Raw genomic sequence first — 5,245 nt, forward strand, 5'->3', positions numbered from 1 at the left:
TGCCTCTCCGCTGCCCCGGCTGCAGCAGCCCACGGGCCCCGCGGACACCCGTGGCGGGCGCCGCTGCCCCGCAGAGCCCGGGCAGCTCGCCTGGCAGCCCTCCCCCGGCCCCGTGTGCGGGGCGCGGCGTGCACAGGGCGCTCCGGGGCTGCACGGTGCATGGTACGGTGCAGGGCGCTGCATGGTGCACGGCACGGCGCGGTGCAGGGCGGTGCATGGCACGGGGCACGGTGCATGGCACAGCACGCAACGCGGTCCCGGGCACGGCGCAGGGCCCGGTGCTGCATGCTGCGCGGCGTGGCGCGGTCCCGCGCACCGCAGCGTGCGGGCTGCACGGCGCGGTCCGTGGTGCAGTGCATCCCCAGTGCCTGCCTGCATCCCTTCACTCCCTCGGCTGTACGTGTGTCTGTCAGAGCCGTCCGTACGTCCAGTGGAGGGGTGTCTCCTTGTCCCTGCCTGGTGCTGGTACTTCGTTCTGGAATGGGTTTTCTTCCTGTGTGTTCGTCTATGTCTGTTTGCTGAGCTCCATCCCATCTGGAGCCTCTGTGAAGGGCCCATACAGGGACAGGGAACAGAGCAGGTGCTTCAGAAGTGAATGTCTCTGGTGGTTCATCCAGGCTGCTTCAGCAGGGTATAGGATTGATTTAAATATTTAAGCCTTATAAAATACTTATGTATTCTTAGTTTCAGCATAGCCATGTGGCAGAGACACCCACAGGTTCAAGCCTTCATACCTGGAAACTTCGTGTGTTTACTGCCTTATTGTGTTGCCTTTTCATTCTGGTGTGTGTGTCCCTGTTCCTCCACCGTGACAGGGGAGAAGTAGGGGCTGCGCAGCCCACTCCTGTTTCATTCGGCTTTGAGGCTGTGACTGTCACAGCAGCATCCGAATGCTTGGGTGTACGCAGCAGCATCCCTCCTGCTCCTCTCCTCCATGGGCAGGCTCATCAGTATGTCTTCCAAGGAAAATCTTCCCAGACCCCTAATCCTTCTCCTTTTTGAGCTCTTCCCATCTGTGTCTATCAGCCAGAGTCTCTTCCCCTCCTCTATCGCCAAACCAGCTTTGCCCCTGTGGCTTTATCCCTATCTTAGTGTCCACTCTTTGTCTAGACGTTCCACGGCTAAATTCTCAGCCCGATGTCCAAGGGATTAGGGAAGAGCTGAGGAGATGAATGCGGGACCTGATGGCTGTCTCCGTGCAGCCCCTTGCCCACGGAGCTGGGGCGGCCTGCTGTAGCCGCCTCCTGTAGCCTTCCCAGCTCATCTTTATTGCAAAGGGGCTGCACGAACTGCTCACCTCTGCCCCTTGAAGACACGCCAGATGTGTTTTTCTCAGCAAAACAGGAAAGCTCCTGCACTGGCACTGTGAGGCAGCCTTTGGGGGTCGGGTGAAGGCCCGCTGGAGTCCCTGTTAGCAACATGTGGGAGATGGCGTAGCTGCCAGCATCGCAGGGACATGCCTGCTCGCCTTCCTTCAGTGTTCGTTTAGCCTAGAGGGTCGGTACGAGGTACGGTGATTTAGGTGAGCCAGTTATGTTTACTGATGCGCTTAGAGAGAGCAGGGAGGTGTGAGTGCACGCAGGTCGGCAGGCTGTGGGTTTTTCTGGCCTCCCTTCGAGCCTGGCCTGCTGGCATGACGCTTCTATTACTGAAAATTACTTCTAGCGGGAATGCTGAATCACGTACTCCTGACAACCAGGAGATACAGTAGGATGAAGGTATCATTCATTCAGTTTGCTTTGCTGCTTTTTTTTCTTTCCCCTTTTGTTTTGTGTTCTTATAGCAGCCCAGGCAGTGATGCCAGCAGGCTGGGTGCTTCAGCACGATGCTCATTAGCAGAATTCTCCCTGATATTCATTTTAAGTTTCTCTTTTAAGTTTTAACCCATTTCTAAGTCTCCTTGTTCAGGGATGCCTGAAGAAAAAAAAAAATCTTTAGTCGTGTTTTACACCCTTGAGATCTTTCCAGACTGCTGGCTTGTCCCCTCCCCATCTTAGTCATCCCATATTGCACTAGACAAATTTAGCTCCTAACCTTTCCTTAGAAATCAGTCCCTCTGGCCTACTGGCAATTTTTCGTTGCTCTTCTCTGAACTCCGTCTGTTGTGGGTAATAGAAAAGCCAGGCCAGATCCGAGTAGGTGTCCATCCATCCTTTCTCCCAGAGGCCACACAGAGTAAGGGGCAAGTGGCCTCTAGTGGCCAGCCATCAATTAAGGCACCGAAAGGGAGCACCAGTGCTCCCAGGCCATCGGCTCTCCCTTCTCGAGAAGGTGGGAGAGCCAGCAGGGTTAGGATCGGAGAACGCACCTCCCATCCTCATGCGCTTCTCAGCCCCGAAGTGGCAGATCCCTCAGGCAGCTCTGCCCCCAAGCCCCGCCGGCTCAGGGTGCCCACGCATCGCATCCCACTTTCACTGGGTGATGAGCGGGGGGTTGACGGAAACCCCGTGGGCGCCTTGCAGTCCCCCGGAAATTTCAAAGCATGTCCCAAGGGCTCTGTTACTTTACTGCTGGCACAACTGTCTCACTTTTAGCTGTTCAGCAGCGTCATTAGAGTGACATATTTTCAGCACATTTCAGAATCCGCTGCTTTCGATGGGTAAAGAAAGATTAAGTCCTGTATTTTCCCTCCCTTTTAACTTAATTTAGGCAGTCAGGCTGTAGTTTCAAACTCGGTGTAACATCTTGCAAAGCTGGAGCCAGCAGAGTTCGTTGCATCCAGCAGTTCTCCCCGCCATGGGTTTCCTCCCAGGAGCACGAATGCCCCTGCCAGGCTCTGCCTAGCTCCAGGCAAACCTGAGCTTGACCTGAGCTTGACAAAGCTCATTGTTTCACAATGTTGCTGATATTTGCAGTTTCCTTTGGAGGCCCCACAAGGCACATTAGTGGCACAGAGGTGGAGCTGAGCATTAGCTTTTTTTTTTGTGTGTGTGTTAAATTACCTTTACCATTTTCCTAGTTTTTAGGGATCCTGCCACTACAGGAGCTGCCACCAAAGCTCTGCCATCATTTTACTCCCTGAAGTAGTAGTGCTAACAACACGTTTTTGCAGGCAGTCTGTAGCTGTGAACGTTATGTTCCTTAAAAATACCCAATCCTTTCTTTAACAGTTGTGATGCCATGGCCCTGTACAACTGCAGAGCCAGATTCCCCCCCCACCCTCTTCCTGCTGGAATAAAACATTTGCTGTCTTCAGTTTCATATTTGTTGCTGTTTGCTTTCATGGAATGATACCCTCTTCTTAAGTACAAAAGGAAATAAAAGCCATGTATTACCCTTTTCTCTATCACATCTCCTACTAAAAAGCATCTCGGTTTCTGCTTACAGATGATTTCCAGACCTTTCTCCTTTTTTCTGCTTTCTCTCTCGGAACACTTTTGCTCTATCTTTCTTGGAAAACAGGATGTGAAGTTGAAGATTACAGCTTAAGTTCTACTGAGGGTATTGCATATTTTAATTCTTTATTGTCCTGTTCCTTATGGCCTGGACTCTGCATTTGCTTCTTAGATGTCTGTCTTGGCAGCATATTTCTCTTGAGCTGTTCAGGTCTCATCGAGGAATTCAGTTACTGAAGAGTCCAACGAGGTGTGTTTGAGGGGTTTCTTCCATCAAGTTTTGGCTTATTCCTGATAATTAGGAGCGTGGACCAAGGGAGCATGCTTCATCAGTGGTCAGATTAGCTCCTTAAAAACTTGCCTTACAGATGGTCCTGGGATTTTTGGTTTGAATAAGCTAAATGTCTGCCTTCAGGTAGGCAGAGTAAGCAGAGACTGTAGTAGCACCTTCTGGAGATCTTCAAATATAGAAGGAGGGATGATGAAGTGGCCTTATTGGTGCCACCTTTAGACCATCTGTTTCAGTGGCCTGTCTTGGACAGTGGCCCATACTAGGTACTTCAGATGAGATAGTATGAAACCCCTCAGCAGATCACTGGGATATAATCTATAATATTTCTTCCAAAGCTTTCATAGCTTGTTCTGAATGATGGGTTTAACTTCTCTTAATTTTCTTTGTCATAAATGTGACAGCTTGTTACCCAGAGAGATGGCCAAGCTATCCTCTGACTTTGCAGTTTTTTCCTCCTCGATGACATCACTGAAAAAAATGTTTTCTTTTGCCAGTCTTGAATTCATTTGTATTCTACCCTTGTAGTTTTAACGAATGTCCCTTTACTTGTGCTGTGAGATGAGAACATTTTGCTTATTTATGCCTGTGTCCAAAGCACTTTGCATGTGCTTACTTCTTCTCTCCTTCTCTGTATGGGTTCAGATGAGTTTTTGGAGGTTGGTATCTTCCCAGTGCCAGTCTTGGTGCCATCTCCAACTCTTCCTGGGGTACAGCCCATGCTGACCTCAGCCTGTGCTGTTGCTGTAGATGATATGACTACAGCTGTTTCTGTGTTAGTCTCCATCCCAGTCCTTGTCAACGGTGGCACCCCACTGTCGTCTTCACTTGCAGCTGTGTACTGACCAAAGTGCTCCCTTGAGCTGTTCATGGGGTCTTCTGTGTCCCTCACCCAGACTGGTGCAGACAGGGCATGGGTCCGCAGTCTGAAGGTTGACCTCTTCCCCTGTAACATGTGTTGCTTTGTTTGGTGTTTGCTGAACTGTTTGTCCTTATGCCATCTCTCTGGCCTGCACAGATCTCTCTGAGGTTCCTCCTGGCCATTTTGGGTTCTGCCCAATGGAAGCTAGGTGGCATAGGACAACTCTGCTGCCTGCTCCTGGCATGTCCTCCCAGCACCCAATCTCTCCAACTTCATCCTTCCCTGGTGGTCAGTCACGCTCCAGCTTTGCACGGATGTGCTGGTGCAGGGGCGGCTAAGCAGGAAACCTCTCCTTCTCTTGCACAGCCCATGCAAGAGGCTCACGTAGCTGCCGTCTTGGTCGGCCCCTGCACCCTCCACACAGCAGGTTGTTTGGAGGAGGACAGGGTCCCATCTGCCCTTGAACTGTTGTAGATGGTGCACAAAGCAGCGTGGGCTGGGCCGTTCTCACCCCCTCGCTGCAGTGTGCTGGGGGACAGCCCTGTCCTAGTGATGCCGGGGAGGTTCCCCGAGGGCTGGTGAGGTGACGTCTTCGGGCTAGGAGCCAGGGGGGTTGAGGGCAGAGGCCAGCAGTCTCCCACGACATTCCCTTGTCCTGCCCTCTCTCCACAGGTTATGCCACTCTCCAGGTTTGCTGGGTGCCTGCCGGTGAAAGAGAAAGGTTGATATTTTGCCCAGGCCCTTAGGTCCTGAACCAAA

The sequence above is a fragment of the Phaethon aethereus genome, assembly GCF_964289735.1.
Source record: "Phaethon aethereus genome assembly, chromosome: 6".
NCBI classification, from domain to species: Eukaryota; Metazoa; Chordata; class Aves; order Phaethontiformes; family Phaethontidae; genus Phaethon; species Phaethon aethereus.